The following is a 14727-nucleotide window of genomic DNA, read 5'->3' as shown; positions in this document are numbered from 1 at the left end:
TCTGTGCACAGGTCTGTGCTCGCCCCGAGGTCAGTAAAGACTTTCTGACTTGAGCTGACGGGAAAGAGGTGACAGCTTGATAAAAATGGCCTGGGGCCTTTCCAGCAGACAGGAATTTGCCAGATAGACTTTCCCCCCAAAGCCAGTAGTAATGAGGAAGGTAAGGCCAGCCTTTCCCACCCCCTGGCCTGGGGCGCATAGGTATGGCCGTGGGAAGAGGTAAAACGCCTAGCTCTTGTGCTGAAACAGATTCTAAGGCTGCAGCCGCCCCCACCCCTCCCGTTTTTCTTCTGACCTAAATCCTCCCCTGAAGCTGAGCTGGGCTCCCAGCCAGAGTGTCAGTAGTGGACAAAGGCGCCCTGTTTTGAAGGCCTGGCTACTGTGTCTTCCTGCACCATCTGACAAATGGTGTTGGACTCCCCCGAGTCAACGTGATAACAGAAATATACAACGATGGCAGTCGCCTCAGTCTGACCTTCCAGGAAACACTGCCCCTCAAGTTTCCAGGAATACTGTTCCAGAAACACTGCCCCTCAAGTTTCTACCACATGGCAGTGGGGTTGCTTATAGGAGCAGCCACTCCTCCGCCTCAAGTCTGGCTGACCACGTGGTGGGAGCTGGGCTGGATCCTTTCTCAAGCTGAGCTTGTCCTATTTTTTCTGGCTGACTGGGGAGCCAAGTACTACTCACTGCTTTTCCTCAGGGTCTTTGGACCGTGAGTGAGTGACGTCCTCAACGATGGCCTGTTGCCCCCTCCCCCTGCTGCTGCCACCTCCTCCTCTCCAGCCCTGGCTCTTCTGCCTCTGGCATTGCAGAAAGAATGAGAAACGACTGGGCTGGGCGGGACACCAGGGTGAGTCCTGCTGAAGCTACCCATTGCTGTGCCACTGTGGGGAGACAGATCTTTTAGCTCCCGAGGCATGGTTTCTGCTTCTGTAAAATGGGGATAGTAACACATGCCCCATCTAACTTACCAGTCATCTGGAGGCCATGCTCACATACATGGTGCAGATGACAAATGGGATGTGCATTCAAGGTGGACAGGACTCTCTGTGGGCCTGGAAGGTGGAAGGAGGGGGAGAAGAGTGGAAAGGACAGGAGGGATTTAGACATGTCACATTATGGGTGAGACTGTGCCAAGGGGAGAAATGGTGAGAACAACAGCACAATGACAGGAATCCACAGAACATTTCTAAGGGACAGTGGGTACATCACTCTGGCTTAATCAAAAGCTGTGAATGTGTACACACATGCATAAGTGCACTCGTAATGGGGACATGAGCCTGGAAACTTGGTAAAAGATCCAATTATACAAGGCCTTGAAGTCCCAGCTCATTATTTTGTGGAACATTGCAAATTTATGAGGAAGGATCACATGCAAAGTCGGGTTAGGAAGATTACTGTGGCTTTTGTGTATGTCAGGCTGCAGGGGCCCGTTTAGGAGATGATTGTAAGTTCTGGGCCAGAGAGGAAGATGTGTGAGACTGAGGTGGTGCCCAGGGGACAGATGTAAAACCCTCCTGTAGAAGAATCAACAGGGCTTGCCTGACTTCAGGCCTCAGAGACTAGTGGAATGGTGGTGCCATGGAGAATCAGGGAAGACCACAGAAGAAGGCCAGGTCTGGGCAGAAAGTTTAGCTTCAAAAGTACTCTACATGGGGTGACTGTGTTCATTTGGCCACACATAAGCAGTGACAGGTGGAAGGAGAGTGGAGCCCACAGTCAGATAGGACTCCTCCGACAAATGCTCCTCACCATTCTGGTCTCCTCGTGCTCTCAGAAGGCGGTCTTTACCTTGACCCTGCATCCCGACTCAGCCTCTAGCTGTCGATCAGTTTCATAAATGGGCCAGCTGGCCTGGCTCTCTGCCGAGCTCTGATCCTGGCCTACGTAGAAAGATCCCTGGCCAGAATGAGCTGTGTCTTTGGCTGGATTTTGCTTCACCAGGGGCTGCCGTTCTTCTCCCTGCAAAGCCAGGACTCAGCTGTTTTGAGGGTAGGTTGAGAACTTAGCTCCATTTGGCAGGCTTCATTTGGGAAGTGGAGACCAGAAATTCTGCTCAAGAAGGAGGGGAGAGAGAAAACAGAGAAGGTAGGAAATTTTCTGGGAAGAACAAAAGGCAGCAAGTTTCTTCCCTTCAGTTTGGGCCTTTCAGACAGCTGCTCCTATGATTGATGGAGATATTTATTTGCTGGAATCACCAATCTCTCGTCAGTGCTCAGCACCCCTCAGGAGAACACTGCTGGCATTATGAGGTGTGCATTTTAATTCTAAGGGAGCTGCAGGTGCAGGCGAGATGTTGATTAAATATGGAACTGGCAAGAGAAGATAGGTATAAGAGCCTACAGAAGAGCTGGGAGTGGGGGAGAGGTCCCAGCTCTGCCGCTGAGTCCCCTGCTCCCTCCAGACTTCAGTTTTCTCACCTGTGAAATGAAAATACTGGGCCAGAGGATCTCTAAGCTTCTTTTGTATCCTGGCATTCTGATTGATTTTGTGCCATGGTCCCAGCCTGGAGCTGGGTTTTGTGGGATATGGTGGAGAAAAAAAGCACAGAATTTGCTGTCTGGACAAGGCAGCCATAGAACTGGCTATTTTGAGCCACTCATAAGTTTTTAGATCAGTCTGGATCAGCTGAACAGAATTCTGATCTTATAGGCCAGTGTAGAACCTCACACTGTTCTGTAGCTCCTACCAGGTTTCACACTGGCCTACCAGGCCTACCAGAGCTAGTTTTAATAAATGACTTAGGCCAGGTACAGTGACTCACACCTGTAATCCCATTACTTTGGGAGGCTGAGCAGGGAGGATCGTTTGAGGCCAGAAGTTGAAGACCAGCCTGGGAAATGGTAGTGAGATTCTGTCTCTACCAAAAAAAAAAAAAAAAAAAAAAAAAAAGACTTTTAAGAGCAATAATCTCCATATGCTGCCATAGGATCTTATATCAAAAAAGAGAGATGGTCAAATAATTTTCAAATATTTTGAAAAGCAATGAAGCCCTTTTTTTAAAAGGAAAATTTATGTGGACTTCAGATAAAACGGATACAGCTCTGGCTGTTTTGGTAGAAGGGGCCTAGAGGACGGCTCAGCATGCCCTCTTCTCACCTGCCCAACCCCCACGCTCCCTCATGGAACTCACAGACTCTAAGCCGCGCAGTTTGAACATGACCAACCCAGGAGTCAAACTAATGGCAGATATGGGGACAAGTGAGGTCCCTGATTCCAGGTCCATATTATGCTGTTGCCTTTTTAAAAGTCACTTCAAGAACCAGTGTGCGAATTCTCCTTCTGTGTCTGCTATGAAACTTATGTTGAAGATAAACGATGTGTGTTTCATTGAGCATTACACAATGTCCACTATGGAAGGTCCTCCGCACCTCCATAAGAAATTTTTCAGCAATTCATATTAGGAAAATCTTTATCTTTTCCCCAGGAACTGAAATGTCTCTTAGCTCTTTGTTCTAAAACAACACATAAAACTTTTGTCTTCTGCTGGGGTATGTTGCCATGGTAAGATGCACGTCACTTAGGGTATTTCCATCTTGTGCTGCATGGGACTGCTGTGGACCCACACTTGGCATCCATTTCAAGCTCTTATGTCTTCTTGTATCTGAGAGGCTAGAAAATTGAAAACGGCATTTCCTAGATTCCCTTGCTCCTAGTATTCTAGATTTAAATCAGTTTCCACCAACAGATGCGCCAATGAGATCTCTAGAAGGTGGGCGTGGAGCAGAGGCCATCTTCATGCTATGCTGGCTCTTGCTGGTGGCCAGCACAGCTCTGAGGTATGAACGTTGCTGCAGTGGTGACTCCATGTCCAGCTGTTAGCTTCATAGGTGTCATGGCACATCAACAGGGGTGTAATGCCTCCCTGACCCTGGGATTGGAAATTTAGCAGTGTGTTCTTGATTTTAAATTCTGTGTGCTGAGCTTTGATTCTCTGCCTTCTTGATTATAGTAAAGGGCATCTCCCCTGGTGGGTGAGTTAGGTTGCACGGTTCTGAATGTCACTTCTGATGGCCCAGTCTAGAGCCCTCTTCTCCTGCCATGTTCATAACTCATTCTGTAGGCATCGAATTCTCTGTTATGGCCTTTTAGCTTAAAAAGCCAACAAACGAGTAGATTCTACTTTCTGAACTTGAACCCTGACTGTGATACTCCTTAGTCACCAGGATGCTTAGATCCAAGCCTTGCTTCTTGTTCCTGGCTTCTTGTTGAAGTTGCATAGGGTCTCTGAGCCTCAATTTCCATATCTATCGCTTCACAAAAGTAATAACCTCATTGTAATTGTTTCTTTGTATGTCTCCCTATTGGTTCCTGCTTCCCTCAGTGACAAACATCTGTTTGAGGTTTTACAGCTTATGAAGCCCTTTTCCTTATTAATACTTGACCATCACAGCCAACATGGGGAGCCAATAGAGAAGGTTTATTAAAATTAGAAGACCACATGGTCGTTGCCATGGTGCAGGTATGTACAAAATGTGGTGGGCACCTAGGTGGGATGCTTCGGGTGACTTGAAAAAGTGGCTTTAGAGGACATGGCATCTGAGCTTCGAAGGGTGAGATATGTAGAGACAAACAGGCACTGAAGGGACTTGACCATCAGAGGGAGAAGCACCCACAAGGGCATGGAGGCACCCTCAGGAGAGAGGGCACGTGGTCCAGGACTCTTGGAGGAAGAAGGGCAGTGGCTGGAGATGAGGCTGACCTAGAGGGCCTGTTTGAAGGGCCTGGCATCCCTGCCCAAGGGGAGTTTAGATTTTCCCTGTAGATGACTGAGAGGCAAGGGAGTTGAAACACCTGTAGGATGGCCTTCAAGGGTGAGATCAGAAGCAGAGAAACTGGAGGAGGCCGTGATGGCAGTTCAGATAAAAGGTGATCAGGAGGTGGCAGTGATGAGGGGATTGGTGATCAATCAGATGTGGAGGGTCAGAGAGAGGAAATGGCCGAGGACCACTCCTGGGTTTCTGGCTTGGCCAACTGGGTGAACGGTACTCACTGAAAAAGCAAGCTCTGGACAAGGAGCTGGCTTGGCTGTGTTAAATTTGCGATTGTCTGGTAATCAGCTGGTTGGCTAGGTCTGACACTTGAGAGATGTCTGTGTGGAGGCATCTATTTTAGAGTTGTTCAGTGTTCAGGTGGCAATGACACCTTGGGTATGGGTTTTTTGTTGTTGTTGTTGTTGTGTTTTGTTTTTAGAATGTGAAGAACAAGGGAGGATTTAAGATGTAGCCAACGGTACTCAATACTTAAAGAGACCTACAGAAGAGACAAGGGAGGAGTGGCCTGAGACAGAGAAAGAAAATTAGAGGAGAGAGGTTCAAGGAAGATGCAGTGGTTAGCAGTGTCAGAATTGCAGGGATATCCAGTAAGGTGAGGACTGGAAAGTTTCTTTTGGGTTCAGCAGGTCACTGGGGACCTTGGCAATTCAATTTATTTTCCATATAGATATAGTATGTATATATGAGTGCCTACTATATAAAGTGCCTACTATATGCATATATAATATATATACATGTCATATATAGTATATATATTTTATATATACTATACACAGTACATATATCCATATATAAGTGCTATATATATCTACTATATGCCAGGTACTGTTCTTGGAGCTTAGGCTATCCAAGTGAATAATTCCATTCTAGAGGGGGAAGATAGCTAACAAAGAATGAATGCAACAAACAAGTATACTTATAGCATGTTAGATGCACATTTATACTATATCTGTAGGTAAGAGCTACCAATTAAAAAATGTAGAACATACTTGAGGGAAATCAGGAATGTTGGGCAGGGGTTTCAGTTTTAAATATGGTGGTCATGAGGTTACATTTGAGCAAATACTTGAAAATGGTGAGGGGTTGACCATGTAAATATCTGGAAAAAGCATTTTAGAGAAAGCATAGCCACTAAAAAGGCCTTAAGGTGAGCTATGCCTGGCATGTTCTAAAAACTCTACAGAGGAAGCCAGCTGGGGTGGAGTGAGTGAGGGAGAGTAGCAGGAGATAAATTCAGGGAGGTAAGGGCAAAGTAGAGGCAAATATTCCAGGACCTGGTAGGCTATGGAAGGAATTTGGCTTTGGGGGGCCTATGGAGAGATTTGAGTCAAGGAATGACATGGTCTAAATTATGGTCTGGCTACTGTGTTGAAAATAGGCTGTAGGGAGGGTGGGGTCACACAGGGAGACCTGCTGCTGTAGGAATCCAGGCAGCTTGGGTCAGGGTGGTGGCAGGGAGGTGGCCAAATTTGATTTCAGCAACTCTGTGTGCTGAGCACATAGAAGTGGTCAAATTTTGGCTATACTTTAAAGGCAGAGCCATAAGAATTCCTGATAGATTGGGATGTGGAGGGTCAAAAAAAAAAAAAAAAGAAGAAAAGTATTATTTTGTCTTTCTTAGCATGAGCAACTAGAAGGATGGCTTTGTCCTCAACGGAAGTGGTGAAGACTATGGGTGAAAAAGGTTTGGGTTCAAAGATCAGAAGTTTAGATTTGGACATGTTGAGTTTGAGCCATCCATTAGACATCTAAATGTAGACGTGGACTAGGCACTTTTGGCAGCTGAGAGGAGTAGAAGCTGCATTGGTGGTGCTCACCTTGGGGAGGAAATGTAGGTGAGAAAGTGGAGGCTGAAACTGTAGACCATGTGTCCCATGAACTTGGCTATGAAAGAAGGGTGTGCTCTATGGTGACAGCAGGAAAAGACGGTGGGTTGAAGGAGAACTTTTTTTTCTTTTTTCTTTTTTTTTTTGGTGGGGGGGAACAGGGTCTCACTCCGTTACCCAGGCTGGAGTGTAGTGGTACAATAATAGGTCACTGCAGCCTTAACCTCCTGGGCTCATGTGATCCTCCCACCTCAGCCTCCTGAGTAGCTGAGACTACAGGCATGCACCACCACACCTGGTGAATATTTGCATTTTTTTTTTTTTTTTTTTTTTTTTTGTAGAAATGGGGTTTCATCATGTTGCTCAGGGTGGTCTCAAATTCCTGGGCTCAAGCAATCCTCCTGTCTTGGCCTCTCAAAATGCTGGGATTACAGACGTTGGGCTACTGTGCCTGGCCAAGACTTCTTAAAGAAAGAAGAGGCATGAGCTTGTTTACAGGAAGAAGTGAATAATCCAGTGGGAATCCAGAGGTTGACAGTCATTGAAGAGAACTTGTTGCTGAGGGAGCCAGGCCCTTGAGGAGTCAGTGAGAACAGATACATCTGAACATCCAGATGTCCCTTCCTCTGAGGAGGGGTACGTTGAAGGACATATGGAGTTAAGATTTCTAGGGGGTGGTGGTGGAGGGGCAGGGAGTTGGGAGATTTTTATTTACGTTTCTGTAAAGTAAGAATTAGGGACAACTAAGAGAGAGAAGGGAAATTGGCTTGGGAAACTTGAGGAAAAACATACATGTTTAGAAGAGTCCCTGAGGAGACAATTGAGCAGCCAGGAGTGTTGATGGTACAGCTGATGCCATAAATTCTGTGGGACATCATTCTTCCCCATGGTGAGATTTTCTCCAGCAGCCCAAAAAGTAACCCTTGTCTAGAGGGAGGACATTTAGATCAATCCAGGATTCGGAGTTTATTGGGGGTAGATATGATAGAAAGACAAGAAGATGACAGTGCCAAGGTGGCTGTCAATAGAACAATTGAAGTGAAACCCGGTAGGGTCTTGGCTGGATGAGGAAGTGAAGTTAGGATGTACAGGTAGATATGGAGAGCCAGGTAGAGTCAGGAGCTCAGAGGTCAAGGTGTGAGGCCAGAGACTAAGTGTAGTGGGAGGACATGAGTGAGAGTTGAAGGGATGAGAGGCTCTGATCTGGTGTGCAATTGAGATGAAGACTTGAATGATGAGGTAGTTCTTGTTGGTGTTGAGATAGAAGGTATGACCAGGAGGATAGGCAGCCCAGTATAGAAAGGCAGGAGTCACTGGAGTTGAGACTGTTAAGAACCTGGAGACTAGGATGTTCAGTATCATTTACATGATAAATAATTCTCCCAAGATGGTGCCAGGCATTAGGGTGAAAAGGAAGTCAGTTGGTCTGGATAATAAACCCCTCAATCTAAGTTTGGAAAGTCTAGGCAGTCCCTAAAGAAAAGTGACAATGAAGAGTTGAGGACAATGTGATGCTTGGCTTTGCCACCAAGGAAAGAGGGGTTTTGCCCAAAAGCTAAAGAGGAATGGCCTGGTAAGTTTGTTTCTCTTTCTGAAGCCCCTCTGTGTATATTTTTTTGCATCTCTGACAGTCTGTATTCTATTTGACCTCCTACTGTTACTGACTGCTTTACTAGTTTCTTTCTTCTATAATACCGTTAGGTCCTTCAGGACAGGTACACTATGCTCTCACGCTGTAAATACCTAATGAACAGTGGTTTACAAATGGAAGGTGGGCTGGATTGTGATTTACTTTAGGTACGTTGCCTGAAACCAAATGGGCAAGAGCTTTATTTTTTCTCTACCAATTTGCATCTTCAACAGAAGCACCCCATTCCCAAGGCTCAAGGTCTGAGGATTTCTGGCCTTGCATGGAAAACAAGAGAGTTGTAAGAGTCCCTTCTTTGTCACCTCCTGAGACCTTGATCTAGAAGTTTTCAAGAAACCTGAGTTTGCTCAGGCTCCTGGTGACCTGACAACTGATGGGGAAACACAAGAAACTGGAGAATATGCCAAGCCCAGAAATGGCCGCTGGAAACCAAAGATTCTAACAGAAGATTACTTGTACAATGAACAGCAAACTGAATGCAAAGGCAAATATTTAATTTTAGGTGGAGCTTTATTTTCCTTATATCAGAATAACAGAGACCTTGGATCAAAGCCTCTGGGACTAATGACAAAAAAATTAAATTAAGTGTAATTATATGCCACTCAAAGACTCCTGGGAAGCCATTCAAATATGCAAGGGTACTTTGTGAGAGGTAGAGTTAGTTCTCCCTGATTAAGAAAGGCAAACTGAGGAAGAGGTGGACTGAGTGGAGGTAATTGTATTTGATAAACTCAATTACTACTTCTCAGCAACTGGGATGTGTCCTGCTAACACAATGGAAAAATGATTATGTGTTCTATCCCTTTGATGATCCAAGTGAACAAAAGTAGAAATAACAAAGTTTCTAGAACCTGGCAACTTCAAGGCAAGACCAGATCCTAAATTATGGAAGATACTTCAGAACTCATTAATACAGATTGGACTGACCTACTTAGCCTGCTTGTGGATGGTAGATACCTGAATGCCGGGAACAAAGGGATGTTGGTAGCCCCTTGAAGGCAGGTACTAGGTCTCTCTTTGGTCTCCTCCTGCACATAGCATAGGCATTGCCCACAGTTGGTTTGGGGAATGCTCTGTTTCTGTTCCCTGAGTAATGAGGCCTTGCTGCTTTTTGGATACAGTTGTATATACAGTAGTTGCCTCTGGTGTGTTCTCTTTGGAGTATTTGTGAAAGGCAGCTTTAGTTCATACATTGATTCCATGTTAGCCGTTAGAGACTTAGATATGTAAAAATTAGCAAACAAATCCAAAACCAAATCTTTCCTTTAGCCAAAAAGTAGTTATGGGTTGAATTGGATTAACAACATTCTTTTCCTAGTGCTATGAGTGCCAATACATATTTTGCCTCTCCAGTTTTTGAAAACCAATCTTTGTCCTAACCTTCAGACTCCCATGTCTAGCTGCTCCCTGACTGCTTCTGCAGACACTCAGATTCAACCCCCAACCCTCCTCCTCCTAAACCTTCCCCTTCTCTCCACCTAAGCCCCCACTGCCCTCTGCAGGGTCCCCACCCAACTCCCTGGAGTAACCCAGAGTCGCCGTTCTCTCTCAGCTAGTCTAATGGCCACCTCCCAAATAGCCCTCTCCCAACTTTCTTATCAGGCCTGTCCTCTTTCTCCAACTCCAGCAATAGTCATAGACCATGCCCTTCTTACATCACATGGAGAGGGCCACTGTTCCCACCTAGTCTCCTGGCTCTATCTTCTCATCAATCCATCCTCTATGTTGTTGCTGTAATACTCTTTGAAAACAAAGTGAAAAAAATGAAATACAGAGGGATTACACTGTACATGGCATAGTGACTGAGAGCATAGACTTCGTGAACTCCACGAAGTTCATGGAGTGAACTTCGCTTTAAGTAAACTAAAGCTTTGCCATATCCTGACTGGGAGCCTTAGTTGCTTCACTGGTAAAACTAGGACTAAAACTAATCCCTGTGGCAGAGAGCTGTTGTGATAATTCAGTGAGCAAATCTGTAAATGACAGTGCCTGGTTCAGAGTTACCTTTCGGTGACTGACCACAGCTTAGAGCAATCGGTTTCACATTGTGCTTAGAGGCCTGGGACTCTTTCTGTCAATGAGCAGTGTTTGGTATTCTGAGGAAAGCAGGGGAGCACTGACATATAAAAGACTATTCAGGTTCTACTTTCGTTTTAAATTTTATGTGAATGTTTTAAATTGAAAACTAATTTTCCCTTAAGCTTTTCAAAAGTTACACATCCTTTAAAATTATTTATTAATATATATTTTTGGAGATGGGGGTCTCACTATGTTGCCCATGCTGGCCTCCAACTCCTGTACTCAGGTGATCCTCCCACCTCAGCCTCCCAAGTAGCTGGAGGGGCAGGGAGCTGGACTACAGGTGCACACCACTGCATATGGCTTAAGCTTTTAAGTTTAACCCACAGATTTCATTCTATTTTTTAATCTAGTGAATATTTAGAATCATGTTAAAGGGGCACCTAAAACGTCCAAACTGCCTTTGAAATTCCATGTATCCTAATTTTTATTTTTTAAGAGTTTCAACTGTGTAATTAATCAACATTATCTTCTAAACTATTTCATAATTTTCAAAAATATATGAAACATATATTTGTGTGTGTATATATATGTATGTGTATGTATATGTGTGTGTGTACGTGTGTGTGTGTATATATATATATAGAGAGAGAGTAACTTTCAGTATTCTTTTGTTGTTTTTTTTTTTGTTTTGAGACAGAGTCTTGCGCTATCACCCAGGCTGGAGTACAGTGGTGCAATCACAGTTCATTGCAGCCTCAACCCCCTGGGCTCAAGTGGTCTTCTCACCTCAGCCTCCTGAGTAGCTGGGACCATGCTAAAAAATGTTTTTTTTAGAGACATGGTTTTGTGATGTTGCCCAGGTTGGTCTTGAACTGCTGGGCTCAAGCAATCTTCTTGCCTCGGACTCCCAAAATGCTGGGATTAAAGGTGTGAGACACCACACTTGGCCAGCTTTCAGTATTCTTTGTAAACTTAAAGCCTATTGTAATTTTTTTTTTTTTTTTTTTTTTTTGAGACAAAGTCTCGCTCTGTCGCCCAGGCTGGAGTGCAGTGGTACGATCTTGGCTCACTGCAACCTCCGCCCCTCCAGGTTTAAGCAATTCTCTGCCTCAGCCTCCAGAGTAGCTGGGATTACGGGCCCATGCCACCACTCCCGGCTAATTTTTTTTGTATTTTTAGTAGAGACAGGATTTCACCATTTTTGCCAGACTCCTGGCCTCGTGATTCACCCACCTTGGCCTCCCAAAGTGCTGGGATTACAGGCATAAGCCACCGCTCCCAGCCTGTAATTTTTAATTTAAAAGTATAAGACTAAAAGTAATAGAAATCCTAGATTAGAATCACAAGTCTAATTTGTTTGATACTCTAATTTGAAAATTCTCTTAAACGTGATATGGGTTCAAATATTAAATTTATATGTATTCTTAAAATTTAACATGTTACTTTTAGATAGATTTATCATTTCTATACTTAAATGTAAATCTCTTAGGATTAGAAAGGGACTTATTCAATAAGAAAACAACTGTGTCGTCTCAACTTGAGTGACTTGGGACTTTTGACAAAAATGTTCTGAATTTATTAACCAGAGAAGATCCTGGCCAGGGCACAAAGCCTGACTCTTGCCCAAGACACTGCAGCAGGCTCAGGTCTCTGACCTCCAAATAGGCACTGTAAGCCCCTCTTCTATAGTCAGTATTAGATAACACATCGCCTGAATTTTGGTAACTGTCTATTACCTCACCAATATTACAACAAACTCTGCTACTCTTTCAGTTAAAGTTTTTTTCTTTGACTTTCTAAAGTATTAATATTTACATGTATTTTGCTCCTGGCTCTTTATACCCTTACAAATCACTTTTATCATCTGATTAAGGAGCAAATAAAATCTTGTTTTATTTCTCCTCTGTATTTCTCACTCTGGTATGGCTACCACTGTCACAGATATTAAAATGACATCAACAGTCCTGACTTCCACTTCTGCTCAATATGAAATAACAGGGACTGAACTGATTGATCCTCTTACCTGAAACACCACCACCACCACCACACACAAAGAAACAGACAAAGTGTATGAAACAATGGCTCTCAAGACTTTGGGTATGAGGCAACAAAGGAAAGTAATCCCTGAAAGACAAAAAAAAAGCAAGAGGAGTCGTACAGTTTCCATACTTTACTCTCTGGAGAGAAATTTCAGGCTGCAGATTAGGAAGGAGGAACTCAGGAACTGACCACAAGTCTTCCTGAGTGAAGTAGGTGGAGTTAGGAATCTGGGGAAGCTAAGATGGCTGGACTTTGCAGAATGGAGAATAGAAGAGGAGACAGTTATACAGACAGAACTCTAGATATCCACAGAGGGTCATTCTCAAGTGTTCTACTGAGTACTGCTCAGTGCGTGCACGTGAGAAACTACTACCTGGGGCACCGGAAAGGACAAGAGGGAACCGTGGCCCGAGATCACACAGAGATGAGCAAAGTGCTTAATCCCAGTACCAGCCTGGAAGTCCTCAAAACATGCAAAGTATTGGGTAGACTGAGAAGGGTCTTTCCTTGCTATATGGGGAAAATGAACCCTAGACTAAATGCTGCTCTTATGTATAAAAGCAAGATCTGGAAGAATCAGGGTTTCCAAATAATGGTATTCAAAAAAAAAAAAAAGAAAAATGCTTAAGAATACTTATAGAAATGTAAAAATATTCAGCACTCAACAAGATAAAATTCACAATGTCTGGCATCCATTCAAAATTCCAAGGCATGTAAAGAAACAAAAATACAACCCAAATGAGGAGACAGATCAGTCAATTGAAACTAACCAAGAAATGACAGAGATAATAATTAGAAGACAAAGGTTAAAACAATTATTGTAACTATATCTCCTATGTTCAAAAGGCTGGAGGAAAGATTGAGCATAATAAGTAGAGAAATGGAAGACCTAAGTTGAACTTATAGAAGTAAAAACTATAATGTCTGAAATAAAAAAAATACTAGATGGAAATAATGGCAAATTATAAATTGCAGCAGAACAGATTAATAAACTTCTGAGGCACAGTAATAGAAACAATTTAAAATGAAACAGAGAGCGAGCACAGTACCAGTAGTCCCAGCTACTAGGGAGGCTGAGGTGGGAGGATCACGTGAGCCCAGGAGTTCTGGGCTATACTATGCTGACTCAGTGTTTGCACTAAGATTGGCATTGATATGGTAACCTCCCAGAAGTGGGGGACCATTAGTTTGCCTAAGAAGGGGTGAAGTGGCCCAGGTTGGAAATGGAGAAGGTCAAGACTCCTATGCTGATGAGTAGTGGGACCATACCTGTGAATAACCACTACACTCCAGCCTGGGCAACATGGTGAGGCCCTGTTTCTCAAAAAAAAAAAAAAAAAAAAAAAAAAAAAAAAAAAAAAAAAAAAGGAAAATGAACAGAGCACAAGTGAACTTGAGACAACTTCAAGTGATCAATTATACATGCTTTTGGTATCCCAAAGGAGAGGAGAGAGGGAGGAACATAAAAAATAAAAGACATTATAACTAAAAAATTTCCAAATTTGATAAAAACTATAAATCCACTGAAACCCAATGAACAAAGAACAACAAACACAAAACTAAGCCAACGCTCATTATAATAAAATTGCTGAACACTCCTGATAAAGGGAAAATCAACTGGGCAACCAGGGAAAAAAGATAAAGATAAGAATAACAGAATGCTCATTGAAAACAACATAAATGAAAAGACAGTGGAGCAGCATCTTTAAAGTAATGAAAAAAAAAAAATGTGGACCTACAACTCTTTACCCAGTAACAATATTCTTCAAAAACATTTGCAAAATAAAGATATTATCAGACCTCAAAAGATGAAAAAATTCATCATCAACATACCTGCACTCTAAGAAATGTTAAAAGGAAATTCTTCAAGCAGGACGTAAATGATACCAGAGTAATCCTGGATCTACAGAAAGGAATAAAGAGTGGCAGAAACAGTAACTACATGGGTAAATGTATAGACTTTTTCTTTCTTATTTAGATTTCTTTGAAAGGCAGTAGACTTTTAAAGCAAAAATTAAGTATACTGTGTTTTATAACATCCGCAGAAGTGAAATGTATGTCAATAGCACAAAGGACAGGAGGGAGGAAGGGAAGAGATATAAGTATGCTGTTGTAGGGTTCTTTTACTATATGTGAAGTAGTATACTAACCCTTGAAAGTGAAGAAGCATACTGCATAGTAAAAACAAATGTTTCCTTCTGTATAGTCATAACACTTCTAACACCAGATGTGTGTGTATGTATGGGTTTCTGTCCACAAGAAACCCATTTTAATCACACGCCACACCAGGCATTTCTCCAATTCCCCTTGGACACCAACTAGCTGTCTTATAATTCAATTAAATTATGACAGTGTGTGCCTGAAGTTAGAGGTCTCAATCCCACAATGCTGCCTCTGACTTCAGATGCCCATC

At 43.3% G+C, this 14727-nt stretch overlaps 1 protein-coding gene across 1 annotated transcript in view; it reads right to left on the bottom strand.

Moving 5' to 3' along the window:
- TMEM247 (transmembrane protein 247) overlaps positions 1 to 14727 on the bottom strand; it is a 58129-nt gene that overhangs the window by 25494 nt on the left and 17908 nt on the right. Inside the window, exon 4 of the mRNA XM_017862693.1 lies at positions 1795 to 1965. The gene's annotated coding sequence lies outside the window, so the exon portion shown is untranslated. The remainder of the gene's footprint in view (positions 1 to 1794; positions 1966 to 14727) is intronic.

The sequence above is a fragment of the Rhinopithecus bieti genome, unplaced genomic scaffold (genome assembly GCF_001698545.2).
Source record: "Rhinopithecus bieti isolate Rb0 unplaced genomic scaffold, ASM169854v2 scaffold_61117, whole genome shotgun sequence".
Classification (NCBI taxonomy): Eukaryota; Metazoa; Chordata; class Mammalia; order Primates; family Cercopithecidae; genus Rhinopithecus; species Rhinopithecus bieti.
The sequence above is the reverse complement of the archived record's forward strand: the minus strand, read 5'-3'. Positions and strand labels throughout refer to the sequence as shown.